At 50.1% G+C, this 21430-nt stretch overlaps 3 long non-coding RNA genes across 12 annotated transcripts; all 3 read right to left on the bottom strand.

Moving 5' to 3' along the window:
• Positions 1-500: 500 nt before the first annotated feature.
• Positions 501-8423, bottom strand: LOC123351269. 7 transcript variants are annotated; one of them, XR_006573974.1, is made up of 6 exons: positions 5276-5695; positions 4310-4667; positions 3739-4196; positions 2798-3248; positions 898-1151; positions 501-722 (listed from the first exon to the last, which is right to left on the bottom strand). It is a non-coding gene; the product is annotated as an uncharacterized LOC123351269 (long non-coding RNA). The 7 variants fall into 7 exon arrangements; XR_006573975.1 differs by lacking the exons at positions 501-722; positions 898-1151 and adding an exon at positions 1583-1907 and having other exon boundaries at positions 2301-3248; positions 3739-3949; positions 4045-4196; XR_006573977.1 differs by lacking the exons at positions 501-722; positions 898-1151 and adding exons at positions 1583-1907; positions 2301-2422.
• Positions 8424-10400: 1977 nt separating this feature from the next.
• On the bottom strand, positions 10401-12212 carry LOC123350780. Its single transcript, XR_006573822.1, has 3 exons — positions 11937-12212; positions 10775-11638; positions 10401-10459 (listed from the first exon to the last, which is right to left on the bottom strand). It is a non-coding gene; the product is annotated as an uncharacterized LOC123350780 (long non-coding RNA).
• A 225-nt stretch (positions 12213-12437) lies between these two features.
• On the bottom strand, positions 12438-20024 carry LOC123350779. Of its 4 annotated transcripts, none has more exons than XR_006573821.1 (6): positions 19598-20024; positions 17219-18050; positions 16160-16964; positions 14535-15316; positions 14107-14218; positions 12438-12787 (listed from the first exon to the last, which is right to left on the bottom strand). It is a non-coding gene; the product is annotated as an uncharacterized LOC123350779 (long non-coding RNA). The 4 variants fall into 4 exon arrangements; XR_006573820.1 differs by having other exon boundaries at positions 14353-15316; XR_006573819.1 differs by having other exon boundaries at positions 14107-15316; positions 19609-20024.
• Positions 20025-21430: the final 1406 nt, after the last annotated feature.

Consider the following 21430-nt stretch of genomic DNA (forward strand, 5'->3'; position numbering starts at 1 on the left):
GAAGGATGTCCAGGCTTCTCAGATCCACTTCTGCATATTCTCCTCCGGCAAGGGCTCCTGGATGATTCCTCTGCAAACTAATAAAGCCAAGCAAGGACCATCACTACACAGAGCTCTATGAATGTCCTCATCCCTGCCTCCCTCTCCCATTCCATCTACATCCGCCCGACTCAATGAACAGAGACTGAGTCAACATCCACAGACACTGCTCCAGTCTAGCACCCACTATCCTGCCTGATTTTCATCCCCTCCTACTTGTTCATAGCTCCCGAGACCAAGCCTGTGGGCATGCACACCTAGCACTCCTGCCCGTTCTATGAAGGGAGACGGCACAAGGAGAGGCAAGGAGAGAGACAGAGAGAGAAAGAGTGTTGGCCAACACACTAGAGAAGAGAGAGCGAGAGAGAGAGAGAGAGAGAGAAACACAGGAGAAAGGCAAGTAACTCACCATCTGGAGTCATCCTCCTGGATCCAACCTTCCGCTGCAGAGGACACACCGGTACTGGCCAGAGGACTGAGCAACCCCTGAAAATAGGGACCTTGTCTCCCTCATAACCACAGCAGAGCCTTCACCTAACAAGACACTTATCTCACTGACAGTGGTCCTTGCTCCACTCCCAGCTGGATGGCTCTTCCCTGGCATCAACAATGCTTAGAATCTCCCAGTTCTCGCTCCCTTTCCATGGCATGTGCGGAGTGGACTCTCGTTTTTCCTCCTAGTGCTGGGTATAGTACCAAGTGGAGAGTCAATCAGTTAGCATCTCAGTCTGCAACATGCATAGGTTCTTCTTCTCCCATCTACCACACCTCAGGGCTCCGCCCTCAACCCTCCTCCCATTACAGCTTTAGCACTACAACTAAAAAGCAGCCCACTGCACCTACATCCAAAATACTCACTCTGCACGGGAGACTTGTGCCTTTGCCTCGTCTGAATCCCACAAAGCACCATGTCCAATGAGGAAATTCAGAGCCTCTGAACAAGACCGGAGCCAGTACAGATGAGGGATTCCAAGCACTGACCGCTTACTCACAGCCAGTTGTGCGGGAGGCAGAAATCTGAGGACCATTCATGTCTGCTTAGAAGAATGTCCAGGCTCCTCAGGTCCGCGTCCGCCACTTTCTCCTTCAACTGCGGCTCCTGGACAATTCCTCTGCAAGCGCAGGAAATGAGCGAAGCAAGAGCCATCACTACACAAAATTCAATTGGTGCAGGTAATCTTGCCCTCATCCCTGCCTCCCTGTCCCATCCTATCTACATCAGGCCCACTTGAAGAGAGACATTCAACATCCACAGTCACCCCTCCACTCTAGCGCCCACAACGATGCATGATTTTCGTCCCCTCCTACTTGTTCATAGCTCCCAAGACAGACCTAGCCTGTGGGGATGCACACGTAGCACTCCTGCCCATGCCCTGTGAAGGGAGACAGCACAAAGAAAGGAAAGGGGGGAGGGAGAGAGAGAGAGAGAGAGAGGGGGTGTGTGTTGGCCAACACAGTAGAGTAGAGTAGAGAAGACAGAGAGAGAAACAGAGGAGGAAGGCAAGCAACTCACCACCTGGAGTCATGCTCCTGGATCTAACCTTCTGCTGCAGAAGACACAGCGCTACTGGCCAGAGAACTGAGCAGCCGCTGATAATGGGAACCTTGTCTCCCTCATAACCACAGCTACTCAAAAACATTTTCTTACAAACCCAGCCCCAGCAAATGGGGCATCCCTACCAGGAGCAAGGTGGGCTGTGAGCAGAGCAATCACCAAAACAGACAGACACTTTCCTCATTGACAGTGGTGGCTGTTCCGCTCCCACTTGGACAGCATTTTTGTGACATCAATAATTCCCATCGCTCTCGCTCGCTTTCCATCGCATGAGGGCAGTAGACGCTGACTTCTGACTTCTTTTCCCTTGGTACTAAACCCAGGACAATCGGAAAAAACAAGGAAGTTACCATCTCACTCTGCAACGTACATAGGTTCTTCTTCTCGCATCTACCGTACCTCAGAGCTCCCTGCTCATCCTGACTAACAGACATTGAGGGACTGATCCTCCATGAATTTGCCTAGTTCTTTTTTTAACCCGATTTTAGTCTTGGCCATCACAACATACTCTGGCGAGGAGTTCCAGCCCTAATCCCACAGAGCCCCGTACCCAATGAGGAAGCACACGGCCTGTGAAGAGAACTACATCGAGTACAGATGAGGAATTCCGAGTTGGGTTTGGTCCTGCTTTGAGCAGGGGGTTGGACTAGATGACCTCCTCAGGTCCCTTCCAACCATGAGATTCTATGATTCAGTGACAGCTTACATGAGAGGCAGAAAGCTGAGGACCCTTCATGTCTCCTTAGAAGGATGTCCAGGCAGTTCAGTTCAGGTCCACCTCTGCCAGTTTCTCCTCTGGAGACACCTCCTGGACGATTACTCTGCAAACTAATAAAGCCAAGCAAGAACTATCACTACACAGAGCTCTATGAAGGCTCTCATCCCTGCCTCCCTCTCCCATTCCATGTACATCAGCCCCACTTGTACACAGATGGAGTGAACATGGACAGTCACCACTCCACTCCACTATCCTGCATGATTTCTGTTCCTTCCTACTTCTTCATGGTTCCCGAGACCAAGCCTGTGGGGATGCACCCCTAGCACACCTGCCCATGTGCTAGGAAGGGAGACAGCACAGGGAGAGGAAAGGGGGGAGGGGGAGGGAGAGAGAGAGAGAGAGTGTGTGTTGGCCAACACAGTACAGAAAGGAGAGAGAGAGACAAAGAAAGAGAGCGAAACGCAGGAGGAAGGCAAAGAACTCACCAGTTGGAGTCATCCCCCTGGATCCAACCTTCTCCTGCGGAGGACACACTGCTTGTGGACGGAGAAATGACCAGCTCCTGAAAATGGGGACCTTGTCTTCCTCCTAACCACAGCTACTCAGGAATCTTTTTCTACAAATCAAAGCCCCTGCTAACGACAAGTCCCGGCCTGGAGGCAGGTGGGCCGTTACCAGAGTCCTCACCAAACCAGACACTTATCTCACTGATAGTGACAGCTGCTCCACTTCCAGCTCGACAGCATCTGCATAGCCTGGCATCAACAATGTTGGCTGTCTCACGGCTTTTGCGTGCTTTCCATCACACAACGGGGGTGGGCTCTTACCCTTGACTTCTTTCTCCCTCGTGTTTTGCTTAGTACCACAGACAAACAAAAGTTACCATCGGAATCTGCAGTGTTGTGTAGGTTCTTCTTCGCTCATCTCCCATTACACCTTTACAGATAAAATTAAAGAGCACACAACGCACACTCAACTTCTGGAATTCCTGGCCAGAGACTTCTGTGAAAGCCAAGACTATAACAGGGTTAAAAAAGGAACTAGGTAACGACAGGTCCATCAATGGCTATTATTCAGGAATACAGGGATGGTACCCTTATCCTCTGTTTGCCAGAAGCTGGGAATGGGCGACACAGGATGGATCACGTCTCGATTCCCTGTTCTATTCATTCCCTCTGAAGCACCTGGCATTAGCCAGTCAGAAGTCAGGATACTGGGCTAGATGGACCATGGGTCTGACCAAGCATTGCCATCCTTACATTCGTTTGTTAAGCAGTCTGTTGCACCTGCACCCAAGAGAGTCACTGTGCAGAGGAGACTATTGTCTATTCCCCTGGATGTAACCCCACAGCTACTCCCACAATAGGGAAATTCTCCTCCCACACCCAGAACAAAGCAGCAAAGGTTTACGAGAAACCAAACCCACCTAAAGGCAAGCAGACATCCGTGCTAAGCCTCTACCCTGCATTCATCTTAGGCTTCAGCCGTGCCGCTGAAGTAATGAAGTGTAGTTATGTGGGAGGCAGAAAGCTGAGGACTGCTCATGTCTGTTTAGAAGGATGTTCAGACTGATCAGGTCCACTTCTGCCAGCTTCTCCTCGGGCTGGGGTTCCTAGGCACTTCCTCTGGAAGTGCAGCTGCAAAACCAATTCATTGAGCCATCAGTACAGAAAGTTCTATTCATGCATGACAACCTGTCCTCATCCCATCCTCCTTCTCCCAGGCCATCTACCTGAGCCCCACTTCATTAACAGAGACAGGTAAACAGAGTCACTGCTCCACTTCAGAACCAACTGCCCCTCATGATTTTTCTCTGCTTCAACTTCTCCATGGCTCCCAAGACCTGACCTGTGGGGATGCACACGTAGCACTCCTGCCCATGTCCTACGAAGGGAGACAGCACAAGGAAAGGCAAAGACAGATTGAGTAAGAGTGTTGGCCAACACACTAGAGAAGAGAGAGAGAGAAACACGAGAGAAAGGCAAGCAATTCACCACCTGGACTCATTCTCCTAGATGCAACCTTCTGCTGCGTAGGACACACTGTTCCTGGCCAGAAAACTGAGCAGCCCCTAAAAATGGGGATCTTCTCTCTCTCTCAAAACCACAGCTAGTCAGGAACCTTTTCTTACAAACACAGCCTCAGCAAACGGGGCATCCCTTTCAGGAGCAAGGTGGCCCGTGAGCAGAGCAATCACCCAAACAGACACTTATCTCATTGATAGTGATGACTGTTCCATTCCCAGTTGGACGGCTTTTTCAAGGCATCAATAATTCTCCCAGTCCCATCACTCTCGCTCGCTTTCCATCGCATGAGGGAAGTAGACTCTGACTTGTCACTTCTTTTCCCTTGGTACTAAATCCAGCGGAAAAACAAGTCAGTCACCATCTCAATTGGCAATGTTGGGTAGCCGCTTCTTTTTGCCTCTCCCACATGGTGGGGCTCTGCCCTGAACCCTCCTCCCATCACGCCTTTATGACTACAAGTAGAAAGCACCCCTTGCGACGACACCTGAAATAGTCACTCTGCACAGATGACTCTAGTCAGACACACCAAACCTGTGGGGAAAACACGTAGAAATTGTGCTTCTTTTTGGCTTGTAACTTATTGCTTCTTGTAGCTTTTTGCTTCCAGCAAGCACGGACAAGGAGGAGCAAAGGGGACGGCTAGTTGAGGTGCACAGCAGATTCACCACAGTCCCAGACTGCACGCCAGGGGAGATCTAGTCATTGAGTGTTGGGGTTCTTAGGAATTGGCTTGTTTTGGCCTTATTGGAAATAGGATTAGCTTGATTTTTGGAATACTGTGAATTCAGGGTTCTTTATCTACCCAGTGAAAGTTGGCAAGTATGACTCTGGTCTCTTCCCCAGCCTTAATCCCACAGTGCCCCACACCAAACAAGGAAGGAAACGGCCTATGAAGAAAATTACAGTGAGTACAGATGAGGAATTCCAAGCACTCACCGCTTACTCACAGCCAGTTAGGCAGAAGGCAGAAACCTGAGGACTGTTGTGGTCTCCTCAGAAGGTGTCCAGGCTGCTCACGTCCACTTCTGCATATTCTCGTCCAGCAAGGGCTCCTGGATGATTCCTCTGCAAACTAATAAAGTCAAGCAAAAAAAATCACTACACACAGCACTACTGGTGCATTTAATCTTGCCCTCATCCCTGCCTCCCTCTCCCATCCCATCTACATCCGCTCGACTCCATGAACAGAGACTGAGTCAACATCCACAGCCACCGCTCCACTCGAGCGCCCAATACCCTGCATGATTTTCATCTCCTCCTATTTGTTCATAGCTCCCGAGATCTCGCCTGTGGGGATGCACACCTAGCACTCCTATCCGTGTCCTATGAAGGGAGATGGCACAATAAGAAACAAGGACAGAGACAGAGTGAGAGACAGACAGACAGTGTGTGTTGGCCAACACATTGAGAGAGAGAGAGAGAGAGAGAGAGAGAGAGAGAGAGAGAGAAAAAAACACGGGAGGGAGTCAAGAAACTCATGAGCTGGAGTCATCCCCCTGGATCCAACCTTCTGCTGCAGAGGACACACCCCTCCTGGCCAGAGAAATGACCAGCCCCTGAAAATGGGGACCTTGTCTCCTTCATAACCACTAGTTAGGAACCTTTTCTTACAAGCCCCGACCTTGCTAATGGGGCATCCCTACCAGGAGCTGAGCCGTGAGCAGAGCAATCACCAAACCAGACACTTATCTCAGTGACAGTGGCCTCTGCTCGCCTCCCAGATGGACGGCTCTTGCCTGGCATGAACAATGCTCCCAGGATCGCTGCTCTCACTCACTTTCCATCGTACGAGGGCAGTAGGCTCTGACGTGTGACTGCTGGGTTTAGTACCAAGGAAGAAGTAAAGGGAAGAAAAAAAAAATAAAATTACCATCTCCGTCTGCAATGTCACACAGTCGCTTCATCTCACATCTCCCGTATCCCACAGCTCTGCCCTCAACCCATCTCCCATTACTACTTTACAGCTGCAACTAGAAAAGACCCATTTTAACTGCACCCAAAATAGTCACTTTGCTCAGGAGACTCTTGTCCCTTCCCCAGCCTTAATCCCAACGAGGAAGCACACGGCCTATGAAGGAAACAAGAGTGAGTACAGACAAGGAATTGAAAACACTGACTTCTTACTCATAGCCAGTTATCCAGAATGCAGAAAGCTGAGGACTATTCATGTCTCCTTAGAAGGATGTCCAGGCAGTTCAGGACCACTTCTGCCAGCTTCTTCTCCAGCTGAGACTCCTGGACAATTCCTCTGCAAACTAATAAAGGCAAGCAAGAACTATCACTACACCAGTGGTTCTCAACCTTTTGTACTGATGGTCCCTTTTACATAGCAAGCTTCTGAATGTGACCCTCCCCTTATAAATTAAAAACACTTTTTGTACATTCAACACCATTATAAATGCTGGAAGCAAAGTGATGTTTAGGATGGAGGATGACATTTCACAACCCCCCAAATAACAACCTTGCGGCCCCCTGACGGGACCTAAACCCCAGTTTGAGAACTCCTGCACTACATAGAGCCCAATTAAGGCCCTTTTCCCTGCGTCGCTTTCGATCTGTCTTAGCCCCACAACACCAACAGTCACCGCTACAGTCTCGCACCGACTGCCCTGCATGATTTTCGTCCCCTCCTACTTCTTTATGCCTCCCAAGACACAACCTGTGGGGATGCACACCTAGCTCGCCTGTCGATATCCTAAGAAGGGAGACAGCACAAGGAAAGGCAAGGACAGATTGAGAAAGAGTGTTGGCCAACACACTAGAGAAGAGAGAGAGAAACACGAGAGGAAGGCAAGCAATTCACCACCTGGACTCATACTCCTAGATGCAACCTTCTGCTGCGTAGGACACACTGCTCCTGGCCAGAAAACTGAGCAGCCCCTAAAAATGGGGATCTTCTCTCTCTCTCTCAAAACCACATCTAGTCAGGAACCTTTTCTTACATACACAGCCTCAGCAAACGGGGCATCCCTTTCAGGAGCAAGGTGGCCCATGAGCAGAGCAATCACCAAAACAGACACTTCTCATTGACAGTGATGACTGTTCCATTCCCAGTTGGACGGCTTTTTCAAGGCATCAATAATTCTCCCAGTCCCATCACTCTCGCTCGCTTTCCATCGCATGAGGGAAGTAGACTCTGACTTGTTTTTCCGCTGGATTTAGTACAAAGGGAAAATAAGTGACAAGTCAGTCACCATCTCAATTGGCAATGTTGGGCAGCCACTTCTTTTTGCCTCTCCCACATGGTGGGGCTCTGCCCTGAACCCTCCTCCCATCACGTCTTTACGACTACAAGTAGAAAGCACCCCTTGCAATGACACCTGAAATAGTCACTCTGCACAGATGACTCTAGTCAGACACACCAAACCTGTGGGGAAAACACGTAGAAATTGTGCTTCTTTTTGGCTTGTAACTTATTGCTTCTTGTAGCTTTTTGCTTCCAGCAAGCACGGACAAGGAGGAGCAAAGGGGACGGCTAGTTGAGGTGCACAGCAGACCCACCACAGTCCCAGAATGCACGCCAGGGGAGATCTAGTCATTGAGTGTTGGGGTTCTTAGGGATTGGCTTGTTTTGGCCTTGTTTTCAAATGGGTTTGTCTTGATTTTTGGCTTATTGTCAAAGTCGGGGGTGCTTATTTCCCCAGTGAAAGTTAGCAACTGTGACTCTGGTCCCTTTCCCAGCCTTAATCTCAAAGAGCCCCACACCCAACAAGGAAGCAAACAAAGTGTGAAGAAAATCACAGCAAGTACAGATGAGGAATTCCAAGCACTGACCACTTACCCACAGCCAGTTATGCACGAGGCAGAAAGCTGAGGACTGTTCATGTCTCCTTAGAAGAACGTCCAGGCTCCTCAGGCCCACGTCTGCCAATTTCTCCTCCTGCTGCTGCTCCTGGACAATTCCTCTACAAGTGCAGCAAATAAGCCAAGCAAGAGCCCTCACTACAAAAAATTCAATTGGTGCGTGAAATCTTGCCCTCATCCCTGCCTCCCTCTCCCATCCCATCCACATCAGCCCCACTAGAGCAAAGACTCAGTCAATACCCACAGTCACCGCTCCACTCTAGTGCCCACTGCCCTGCATCATTTCAGTCCCCTACTTGTTCATAGCTCACAAGACCTAGCCTGTGGGGATGCACACGTAACACACCTGCCCGTGTCCTACGAAGGGAGACAGCACAAGAGGAGGCAAGGACAGAGAGAACGGCAGACAGACAGAGTGTGTGTTGGCCAACACATTAGAGGAGAGAGAGAGAGAGAGAAAAACGTGGGAGGGAGTTAAGAAACTCGCCAGCTGGAGTCATCCCCCTGGATCTAATATGCTGCCGAGGACACACTGGTCCTGGCCAGAGACATGAGCAGCCCCTAAAAATGGGGATCTTCTCTCACTCAAAACCACAGCTAGTCAGGAACCTTTTCTTACAAACCCAGCCCCAGCTAACGGGGCATCCCTACCAGGAGCAAGATGGGCCTTGAGCAGAGCGATCACCAAAGAAGACACTTATCTCATTGAGAGTGGTGGCGGTTCCGCTCCCAGATGGACGCCTTCTGCCTCGCATTAACAACGCTTGCAGACTCATCGCTCTTGCTCTTTCCATTGCACGAGGGCAGTAGACTCTGGCCTGTGACTTCTTTTCTCTTGCTACTAAACCCAGCACAAGGGGGAAAAACAAATCAGTTACCCTTTCAGTCAGCAACTTTGGGTAGGCTCTTATTTTCCCCTCCCGCACTCAGTGGGGCTCCGCCCTCAACCCTATTCCCATTACACCGGTAGGACTACAAGAAGAAAGCACCCCTTGCAACGACACCCAAAATAGTCACTTTGCACAGCAGACTCTGGTCACACACACCAAATCTCAAGGGGGAAAATAAAACATAGAAATTGGGCTTGTTTTTGGCCTGTAGCTTATTGCTCGTTGTAGCTTGCTGCTTCCAGCAAGCAGGGGCAAAGGGGGGAGAGAGTCAGGGGTGCACAGCGGACCCACCACAGTCCCAGACTGCATGCCAGGAGAGATCTAGTCATTGAGTGCTGAGGTTCTTAGGAATTGGCTTATTTTGGCCTTATTGGAAATAGGATTAGCTTAATTTTTGGAATATTGTGAATTCAGGGTTCTTATCTACCCGGTGAAAGTTGGCAAGTATGACTTTGGTCTCTTCCTCAGCCTTAATACCACAGTGCCCCATACCAAACAAGGAAGGAAACGGCCTATGAAGAAAATTACAGTGAGTACAGATGAGGAATTCCAAGCACTCACTGCTTACTCACAGCCAGTTAGGCAGAAGGCAGAAACCTGAGGACTGTTGAGGTCTCCTTAGAAGGATGCCCAGGCTGCTCACGTCCACTTCTGCATATTCTCGTCCAGCAAGGGCTCCTGGATGATTCCTCTGCAAACTAATAAAGTCAAGTAAGTACCATCACTACACACAGCACTACTGGTGCATTTAATCTTGCCCTCATCCCTGCCTCCCTCTCCCATCCCATCTACATCCGCTCGACTCCATGAACAGAGACTGAGTCAACATCCACAGACACCGCTCCACTCGAGCGCCCAATACCCTGCATGATTTTCATCTCCTCCTATTTGTTCATAGCTCCCGAGATCTAGCCTGTGGGGATGCACACCTAGCACTCCTATCCGTGTCCTATGAAGGGAGACGGCACAAGAAGAAGCAAGGACAGAGACAGACAGAGTGTGTGTTGGCCAACACATTAGAGGGGAGAGAGAGAGAGAGTGTAAAAAAAACATGGGAGGGAGTCAAGAAACTCAAGAGCTGGAGTCATCCCCCTGGATCCAACCTTCTGCTGCAGAGGACACACCCCTCCTGGCCAGAGAAATGACCAGCCCCTGAAAATGGGACCTTGTCTCCTTCATAACCACTAGTTAGGAACCTTTTCTTACAAACCCAGACCTTGCTAATGGGGCGTCCCTACCAGGAGCTGAGCTGTGAGCAGAGCAATCACCAAACCAGACACTTATCTCAGTGACAGTGGCCTCTGCTCGCCTCCCAGATGGACGGCTCTTGCCTGGCATGAACAATGCTCACAGGCTCGCTGCTCTCACTCACTGTCCATCGCATGAGGGCAGTAGACTCTGACGTGTGACTTCTTTTTCCTTGGTACTAAACCCAGCAGAGGAGAGAAAAGCAAAAAAAGAAAACAGCATCTCCATCTGCAATGTCACGTAGTCTCTTCATTTTACAGCTCCTGTATCCCACGGTTCTGCAATCAACCCATCTCCCATCACTACTTTACACCTGCAACTAGAAGGGACCCATTGTAACTGCACCCAAAATAGTCACTTTGCTCAGGAGACTCTTGGCTCTTCCCCCACCTTAATGCCAAAGAGCCTCATGCCCAACGAGGAAGCACATGGCATGTGAAGAAAAGTACAGCAAGAACAGATGAGGAATTCAAAGCACCGACAGCTAACTCACAGCCAGTTATGTGGGAAGCAGAAAGCCTAGGACTGTTCGTGTCTGCTTAGAAGGATGTTCAGTTTCCTCATGTCCACATCTGCCAACCTCTCCTCCCGCTACGGCTCCTGTGAAATTCCTCTGGAAATGGATCTGCAAAAGCCAAGCATGAGCCATCACTACACACATCTCTATTGATGCTTGAAATCTTGCCCGCATCCCTGCCTCCCTCTTCCAGCCCATCTACATCTACCCCACTTGATGAACAGAGACCAAGTTAACACTGACAGTCACCCCTCCACTCCCGCGCCCGCTACCTTGCACAATTTTCATCCCCTCCTACTTCATCATGGCCCCCGAGACCTACCCTGTGGGGATGCACACCCAGCACACGTGCTCGTGTCGTACGAAGGGAGACAGCACAAGGAAAAGCAAGGACAGAAAGAGAAAGGGTGTGTGTTGGCCAACGTACTGGAGGAGAGAGAGAGAGAAAAAAAAAAAACACAGGAGAAAGGCAAGCAACTTGCCACCTGGAATCAACCTCCTGGATCCAACTTTTTCTGTAGAGGACACAGCGCTTGTGAACAAAGAAATGAGCAGCCCCTGAAAACGGGGACCTTGTCTCCTTCAGAACCACACCTAGTCAGGAATATTTTGTTACAAACCCAGTCCCAGCTAATGGGGTGTTTGTATCTGGATTCAGGTGGGCAGTGAGCAGAGCAATCACCAAAACAGATACTTATCTCATTGACAGTGGCGGCTGCTCCGCTTCCAGCTGGACGGCTCTTGCCTGGCATCCAAAATGCTTGCAATCTCGTCACTCTCACTCGCTTTCCGTAACGTGAGGTGAGCCGACGCTGACCCTCCACTTCTTTTCTCTTGGTCCTGAACCCAGCACAAGGGGGTGGAGGAGAAACAAACGAGTTAGCATCTCAGTTGGCAACATCACATAAGTTCTTCTCCCATTTACCGCACCCCAGACCTCCACCCATAACCCTTCTTCCGTTACACCTTCAGGACCACAACTAGAAAGCAGCCTGTTGCACCTACACTCAAAACAGCCACTCTGCACAGGAGACTTGTGCCTTTCCCTCCTCTTAACCCCACAGAACCATGTACCCGACCAGGAACAAAACTGGAGCGAGAACAGATGAGGAATTCGAAGCACCGACCGCTTACTCACAGCCAGTTATGTGGAAGGCAGAAAGCTGAAGACTGTTAATCTGTGCTTAGAAGGATGTCCAGGCTGCTCAGGTCCGCGTCTGCTAGTTTCTCCTCCTGCTGTTGCTCCCCGATGATTTCTCTGCAAGTGCATCAAATAAGCCAAGCAAGAGCCATCGCTACACAAAATACAATTGATGCGTGAAATCTTGCCCTCATCCCTGCCTCCCTCTCCCATCCCATCCACGTCAGCCCCACTAGAGCAGAGACTCAGTCAACACCCACAGTCACCGCTCCACTCTAGCGCCCACTGCCCTGCATCATTTCAGTCCCCTACTTCTTCATAGCTCACAAGACCTAGCCTGTGGGGATGCACACCTAACACACCTGCCCATGTCCTACGAAGGGAAACAGCACAAGGAGAGGCAAGGACAGAGAGAGAGTGTGTGTGTTGGCCAACACATTAGAGGAGAGAGAGAGAAAAATGTGGGATGGAGTCAAGAAACTCAACAGCTGGAGTCATCCTCCTCGATCCAACCTTCTGCTGCGTAGGACACACTGTTTGTGGACAGAGGAAAGACCAGCCCCTGAAAATGGGGACCTTGTCTCTCTCGTAACTACAGCAGGTCAGGAATCTTTTCCTACAAACCGAGCCCCAGCTAATGACAAGTCTCAGCCTGGAGGCAGGTGGGCCGTTACCGGAGTCCTCCCCAAACCAGACACTTATCTCACTGATGGTGACGGCTGCTCCACTCCCAGATCGACGGCATCACCATAGGCTGGCATCAACAACGCTTGGGGTCTCCCGGCTCTTGGTTCTTTCCATCTCACAACGGGGGTGGGCTCTTACCCTTCACTTCTTTCTCCGTGGTACTAAGCACAACACAAGAGGGAAAAACAGAAGTTATCATTGGAATCTGCAGTGTTCTGTACGTGGTTGTTCTCCCATCTCCCATTACATCTTTATAGCTCCATGGAGTCATGAAGAATCCCCTAGCTACCACCTGAGCTGTAACAAGAGCTGTACCAGGGAAAGAATTGTGCCCAAGCCTGGATGGGGTCCAGTCTGAGGAAAAAACTTACTGAAGCATCTCTGAGGGTGAGATTATCTACGTTCAGTTTGATTAGACATAGATTTGCGCTTTTTAATTCGCTTGGTGACTCACTTTGTTCTGTCTGTTACTATTTGGAACCACTTAAATCCTACTTTCCGTATTGATAAAATCACTTTTTACTTATTAATTAACCCAGAGTTAATCTGGAGGGGGGGCAAACAGCTGTGCATCTCTCTCTATCAGTGTCATAGAGGATGAGCAATTTATGAGTTTACTCCCTATAAGCTTTATGCAGGGTAAAACGGATTTATTTCTGTTTGTACACCATTGGGAGTTGGGCATCTGAGTGCTAAAGACAAGCACACTTCTGTGAGCTGTTTTCAGGTAAACCTGCAGCTTTGAGGCAAGTAATTCAGACCCTGGGTCTATGTTGGAGCAGATGGGAGTATCTGGCTCAGCAAGAGAGGGTGCTAGAGTCCTGAGCTAGCAGGGAAAGCAGGGGCAGAGGTAGACTTGGCACATCAGTTGGCAGCTCCCGGGGGGGTGTCTGTGATCCAACCCATCACAGGGGCCGTCACTGCCCAAATTTCTATTGGTGTGTGAGATGCCACCCTCCCTTTCTCACCCACCGTACATCAGCCCCACTTGATGAACAGAGTCAGAGTCAACTCCTACAGTCACCCCCACCACTACCAATGGAGGATCTAGTACCCATCACGCTTCTCTTCCCCCTCCCAATGCCCCAGTGGGATGCAGGCTCTCCAGCCCTAGACTGTGAGCATCCACCATTGCCCATGTTCTATGCAAGGAGACAAGGAGGGAGACAGAAAGAGAGAGCGCGCACATGTTGGCCAACATATGAGAGCAGAGATACACATACAGGAAGGAGGCAAACTCAGCACCTGTAGTCACCTTCCTGGCTCTCCACAAAGCGTTATCGCACTTTGGGAAGACTCCATAGCACCTGACAATTCCTTGAGAGGGCACAAAGGATTCCCCCGAGCTTATCGTGCCCCCGTGAGATGCTGAGGCTTTTCCTCAGGGGCCCTCCCCATATTCACAAATTCTCTCCACTGACAAGAGTATTTGCAGCCCTCCCTCAATACTGAACTTCAGCAAGTTTCCATTTGCTCTTACTCTGCAGATCACTGTCCGGCTTCCATCCCTAGGGATGGGCTCTGGGTGGCTGCTCCTTCTTTGGTCTCTGCCACAAGTTGGCCGATCTCTCATCTGACCAATCTCAGTACGACTGAAAAGAGAAAGAGAGAACACTTGTAAGCTAGGTCACCACTTGTGCATGGAAGAACAATGGACACACGTCACTGGCTGCTGCTCCCTCCTTCTTTATTCTTCTTCAGCTTACCCAGGGCCTAAAATACTCACCACTCCTAAGGAGCTACAGCCCTCCAGGAAAGGGACAATCCCAGACCACTGCCAGCCACAGGCAGAGCTGGACCTTCCCCAGGACCCATCCCATGGATAGGAGAAGCATCTCTCTGCTCTCCACGAAGCACCTCACTCTGCAGATAGTGGATTGAGAAATATCATTTCACAAAAACACGCACCTGCTCCTCCAACATTACAAGAGAGCTCCTCGGCTCCACTGCAAAGTGAAACAGCTAGATCGTGCAGGTCTGCTTCCTGCAGATGCTCCGCTGCCCTGGAGCAGCCCTCCGCAAGAACAGCAAACCACCTATGGAAGACCCATCACTGCCAAACACACTATAGGTGCACAAGACCTTCCAGTACCTGCCTCCACTCTTGCACCCACTACCCTGCATGATTTTCATCCCTTCCTACTTCTTCATGGCTCCCGAGACCTAGCCCGTGGGGATGCATCCCTAGCACACCTGCCCGTGTCCTATGAAGGGAGACACCACAAGGAGAGGCAAGGACAGAGAGAGAGAGAGAGAGAGAATGAGTGAGTGAGTGCTGGCCAACACAGAGAAAAGAGCGAGGGGAACATGGGAGGAAGGCAAGCAACTCAGCACCTGGATTCATCCTGCTGGAACTAACCTTCTGCTGCGTAGGACACACCGGTCCTGGCCAGAGACATGAGCAGACCCTGAAAATGGGGCTCTTGTCTCCCTTATAACCGCAGCTAGTCAGGAACCTTTTCATACAAATCCACCCCCAGCTAACGGGGTTTCCCTACGTGGAGGCAAGTGGGCCATGAGCAGATCCCTCACCAAACTAGTCACTTATCTCACTGACAGTAGCAGCTGTTCTGATCCCAGTTGGATGGCTTTTTCGTGGCATCAACAATGCTCACAGCCTCGTCCCTCTCGCTCACTTTCCATCGCATGAGGGCAGTAGACTCTGACATGTGACTTCTTTTTCCTCGGCACTAAACCCAGCAGAAGTGGAAAAACGAACAAGTTACCATCTCCGTCAGCAATGTCACGTAGTCTCTTAATTTCATATCTCCCGTATCCCACGGCTCCGCCTTCAACCCATCCTCCATTACTACTTTACACCTGCATCTAGAAGTCACTTTGCTCAGGAGACTCTTGTCCCTTGCCCAGCCTTAATACCACAGTGCCCGGTACTCAACGAGGAAGCACAGGGCCTGTAAACAGAGCCGGCTCCAGGCACCAGCTGAGCAAGCTCGTGCTTGGGGCAGCACATTCTATGGGGCGGCTTCCGCCCAAACCTAGGGCAGCACAGCTGCTTTTTGTTGTTGCCGTTGTTTGCTGTTCCAGCCGTCCTGTAGGGGCGGTGGCGCGGAGGAGGGGAGCGCCCTGCAGCAACCTCAGCAGGGCAGCCTGCGTCCTTCCCTCCCTGCTGACTGGAGTGGAGCAGAGCCCTTCCGGCAGGCGGCGTGGCAGTCGGGGCCGCAAGGTAAGCGCCCCACTGAAGCGCTGGCCGCCCCCCTTCTCTCTTTCCCCTCCGCTCCCTCCCCTTCCCCACCATTAGACCGGGCACGCACTCTGCAGCACAGAGTCCCCTGGCGCCGGTCGCCCTGTAGGGGTTTTTGTTTTGTTTTTCCCCTGCTTTGCTGGCCGCGTCGTTGTTTCTCCCCCCGCCCCTCCCCCTTTGCCGCTCCAGCCGTGCCATGTCCCCCGCACCAGCTTTGCCGCTCCAGCTGCGCCATTTTTTCCTGTTTTGCTGCTCCCATGGCCCCTCCTGAGCTGGCCCTGCCTGTAAAGAAAACTACAGTGAGTAGAGGTGAGGAATTGAAAACACTGACCTCTTACTCACAGACAGTTATGCAGAATTCAGAAATCTGAGGACTATTCATGTCTCCTTAGAAGGATGTTCAGGCAGCTCAGCTTCACTTCTGCCACCCTCTCCTCCGGCTAAGGCTCTTGGACGATTCCTCTGTAAACTAATAAAGCCAACCAAGAATGATCACTACACAGAGCTCTGTGAATGCCCTCATCCCTGCCTCCCTCTCCCATTCCATCTACATCACCCCTACTTGATGAACAGAGATGGAGTTAACACCGATAGTAACCACTCCACTCTACTATCCACTACCCAGCATGATTCTCGTGGATCCAGGAGACCTAACCTGTGGGGATGCACACTTAGCACACAGGCAGGGGTGCTATGAAGGGAGACAGCAGAAGGAGAGAGAGAGCAAGTGTTGGCCAACACTAGAGAAGAGAGAGAGAGAGAGAGAGAGAGAGAGAATCATGGGAGGAAGGCAAGCAACTCACCACCTGGTGTCATCCTCCTGGAACCAATCTTCTGCTGAGGAGGGAACACAGCTACTGGACACAGAAATGAGGACCTTGTCTCCCTCATAACCAAAGCTAGTGAGGAACATTTTCTTATAAATCCAGCCCCAGCTGATGGGGTGTCCCTACCTGGAGCCAGGTGGGCCGTGAGCAGAACCCTCAGCAAAACAGACACTTATCTCAGTGACAGTGGCAGCTGTTCCGCTCCCAGATGGACGGCTCTTGCCTGGCATGAACAATACTTGAGGTCTCGTTGCTCTCGCTCGCTTTCCATCGCATGAGGGCAGTAAACTGACTTCTTTTCACTTGGTACTAAACTCAGCATAAGGGGGGGAAAACAAGTAAGTTACCATCTCAGTAGGCAATGTCTTGTCAGCTCTTCTTTTCCCCTCTCCCACATGGTGGAGCTCCGCCCTCAACACTCCTTCCATCACACCTTTAGCACTACAATGAAAAAGGAGACCGTTGCACCTACACTTAAAATAGTCACGTACCCAACAAGGAAGCACATGGCCTTATGACAGCAATTACAGAGAAGGAATTCAAAGTACGGACCGCTTACTCACAGCCAGTTATGCAAGAGACATAAAGCTGAGGACTGTTCGTGTCTGCTTAAAAGGATGTCCAAGCTGCTCAGGTCCACTTCTGCCTCTTCCTCCTCCAGCTAGGGCTCCTGGACAATTCCTCTGCAAGAACAGCTGCAAAAACCAAGCATGAGCAATCATTAAAGAGAGCTCTAATGGTGCGTGAAATCTTGCCCTCAATCCTGTCTCCCTCTTCCATTCCGTCTGCATTGGCCCTACTTGATGAACAGAGACCGAGTTAACAGCAACAGTCACTGCTCCACTCTCACACCCACTTCCCTGCATTATTTTCGTCCTCTCCTACTTCGCCATGCTTCCCGAGACCTGGCCTCTGGGGATGCACAGCTAGCTCACCTGCCTGCGTGCAATGAAGTGAAACAGCAGAAAAAGAGGCAAGGACAGACTGACAGAGTGTGTTGGCCAACACTAGAGAAGAGAGAGAGAAACACAGGAGGAAGACAAGTAACTCGCCACCTGGAACCTACCTTTTCTGCAGAGGACACATCGCTTGTCAGCAGAGAAATGAGCAGACCCTGAAAATGGGGACCCAGTCTCCCTCATAACCACAGCTAGTCATGAACATTTTGTTACAAACCCAGGCCCAACTTACAGGACGTCCCTACCTGGAGCCAGGTGGGCCGTGAGCAGAGCTCTCACCAGAACAGACACTTATCTCACTGACAGCAGTAGCTGCTCCGCTCCCAGATGCACGGCTAATGCTTGATTTCAACAATGCTCGTGGTCTCATCGCTCTCGCTCGCTTTCCATCGCATGAGGACAGTAGACTCTGACCGTGACTTCTTTTTCCTTGGTACTAATCTCAGCAGAGGGAGGGAAACAAAAAAAAAATTAGCATCTCCAACTGCAATGTCACGTAGTCTCTTCATTTCACGTCTCCCGTATCCCAGCCCTCCACCCATCTCCCTTTACTACTTTACAATTGCAACTGGAAGGCACCCATTGTAAAGGCACCCATAAAAACATAAGAATGGCCAAACTGGCTCAGACCAAAGATCCATCCAGCCCAGTATCCTGGCCATTGCCAAGTGCCCCAGAGGGAATTAACCCAACGGGTAATGATCAAGTGATCTCTCTCCTGCCATCCATCTCCACCCTCTGACAAACAGAGGCTAGGGACATCATTCCTTACCCATCCTGGCTAATAGACCTAACCTCTATGAATTTATCCAGTTCTCTTTTAAAGACTATTGTAGTCCTGGCCTTCACAACCTCCTCAGGCAAGGAGTTCCACAGGTTGACTGTGCGCTGCGTGAAGAAGAACTTCCTTTTATTTATTTTAAACCTGCTGCCCATTAATTTCATTTGGTGGCCCCTAGTTCATATATTATAGGAAGTAAATATATTTTTCCTTATTCACTTTTTCCACATCTCTCGTGATTTTATATACCTCTATCATATGCCCCCTAATCTCCTCTTTTCCAAGCTGAGAAGTCCTAGCCTCTTTAATCTCTCCTCATATGGGATCCATTCTGAACCCCTAATCATTTCAGTGGCCCTTCTCTGAACCTTTTCTAATGCCAGTATATCTTTTTTGAGATGAGGAGACCAGATCTGTACCCAGTATTCAAGCTGTGGGAGTACCATGGATTTATATAAGGACAGTAAGATATTCTCTGCCTTATTCTCTATTCCTCTTTTAATGATTCCAAACATCCTGTTTGCTTTTTTGACTGCCGCTTCACACTGCGTGGACATCTTCGGAAAACTATCCACGATGACCCTAAGATCTCTTTCTTGATTAGTTGTAGCTAAATTAGCCCCCATCATATTGCATGTATAGTTGGGGTTGTTTTTTCCCCATGTGCATTACTTCACATTTATCCACATGAAATTTCATTTGCCGTTTTGTTGCCCAATCACTTAGTTTGTGGGAACTTTTTGATGTTCTTCACAGTGTTCATTGGATTTAACTATCTTGAACAGTTTAGTATCATCTGCAATCTTTGCCACCTCACCATTCTCCAGATTATTTATGAATAAATTGAATAGGATCGGTCCTAGCATTGACCCTTGGGGAACACAACTAGTTACCCCTCTCCATTCTGAAAATTTACCATTAATTCCTACCCTTTGTTCCCTGTCTTTTAAGCAGTTCTCAATCCATGAAAGGATCTTCACTCTTTTCCAATGATAACTTTATTTACATAAGAGCCTTTGGTGAAGGACCTTATCAAAGGCTTTCTGGAAATCTAAGTACACTTTGTCCCAAAATAGTCACTTTGTTCAGGAGATTCTTGTCCCTTCCCCAACCTTAATCCCAGAGTCTCGTAACAAACGAGGAAGCAAACGGCCTGTGAAGAAAACTACAGCGAGTAGAGGTGAGGAATTGAAAGTCCTCACCTCTTACTCACAGGCAGTTATGCAGAAGGCAGAAAGATGAGGAATATTCATGTCTCCTTAAAAGGATGTCCAGGCTGCTCACATCCACTTCTGCATATTCTCGTCCGGCGAGGGCTCCTGGATGATTCCTCTGCAAACTAATAAAGTCAGGTAAGAACCATCATCACTACACAGAGCTCTATTAGTGCATTTAATCTTGCCCTCATCCCTGCCTCCCTCTCCCATCCCATCTACATCAGCCCCACTTGATAAACAGTAACCAAGTCAACATCGACAGTCTACACTCCACTCTAGTGCCCACTACCCCGCATGATTTTCATCCCCTCTTACTTGTTCATAGCTCCCGAGACCTAGCCTGTGGGGATGCACACGTAGCACACCTGCCCGTGTGCTATGAGGGGAGACAGCACAAGGAGAGGCAAGGACATAGACAGAGAGAAAGACTGTTGGCCAACACACTAGAGAAGAGACAGAGAGAGAGAAACAGAGCAAGGCAAGAAACTCACCAGCTGGATTCATCCCCCTGAATCCAACCTTCTGCTGCAGAGAACACACTGCTTGTGGACAGAGAAATGACCAGCCCCTGAAAATGGGGACCTTGTCTCCCTCATAACTACAGCTATTCAGGAACCTTTTCCTACAAACTCAGCCCCAGCTAACGACAAGTCCTGGCCTGGAGGCAGGTAGACCGTTACAAGAGTCCTCATGAAACCAGACACTTATCTCACTGATGGTGACATCTGCTCCACTCCCAGCTTCATGGCATCTGCATAGCCTGGAATCAACAACGCTCACTGTCTCACGGCTCTTGGGCGCCTTCCATCTCACAGTTGGGGTGGGCTCTTACCCTTCACTTCTTTCTCCGTGGTACTAAGCACAACACAAGAGGGAAAAACAGAACTTATCATCAGAATCTGCAGTGTTGTGTAGGTTCTTCTTCTCCCATCTCCCATTACACCTTTATAGATACAATTAAAAAGCATGCAACGCGCACACAGCCTTTGGAGCTCCTGGCCAGAGAATGCTGTGAAAGCCAAGACTATAATGGGGTTCAAGTAAGAACTAGGTACAGTAACTCCTCACTTAACGTTTTCGTTAAGGTCGCATTTTTCAAGAACTTAAGTGAAACGATGTTAAGCATGTCCAATTTCCCCATAAGAATGAATGTAAATGGGGGGTTACGCTGCAGGGAATTATTTTTTGCCATACAGGACAGTACTATAGTTGGGGAGTGCCCCCGCCTTACCCCACACGGGCACAGCCCACTGGCACTGGCGACAATGAGGCAGGCAAGGAGGCTGAAGGTGCTGTAGGCTAGCAGAAGCACATTGCACAGGAGCAGCGGCAGCTTCCCCTCTCTGCAAGCACCAGGGTCGGGGGCCTCAACCCTCGGCTGCCTCTTCCCCCAAGCCCCCACCCTTAACCTGCCTCTTCTTCCCCCTCCCTCCCCTTTACTTCATACACCGCGTCCTCGCTCCTGCCCGCAGCCATCAGCTGGCTTGCGGCGTTTGGAAGCAGGGGAGGGAGGGGGAGCCTGCACAACGAGTCTTCACTCCCCGTCCCCGGACACCACAAGCCAGCTGATTGCCACAGGCAGGAGGCCGTGGGGGAAGGCACTGATCCGCGGGGTCTGCTGGGGCATAGGAGAGCTGATGGGGGGGCTGCCGACTGTGGACAAAGCAGGCAGCCAAACGCAGTTATAGCGAAGCATTGCACAACTTTAAATACAGCATGTTCTGTAATTGAGCAGGGACCTAAGATTGAAACAATGTTAAGCGAGAGGATGTTAAGTGGAGAGTTACTGTCAATTCATGGAGGATGAGTCCATCAACG

The sequence above is a fragment of the Mauremys mutica genome, chromosome 16 (assembly GCF_020497125.1).
Source record: "Mauremys mutica isolate MM-2020 ecotype Southern chromosome 16, ASM2049712v1, whole genome shotgun sequence".
NCBI lineage: Eukaryota > Metazoa > Chordata > Testudines > Geoemydidae > Mauremys > Mauremys mutica.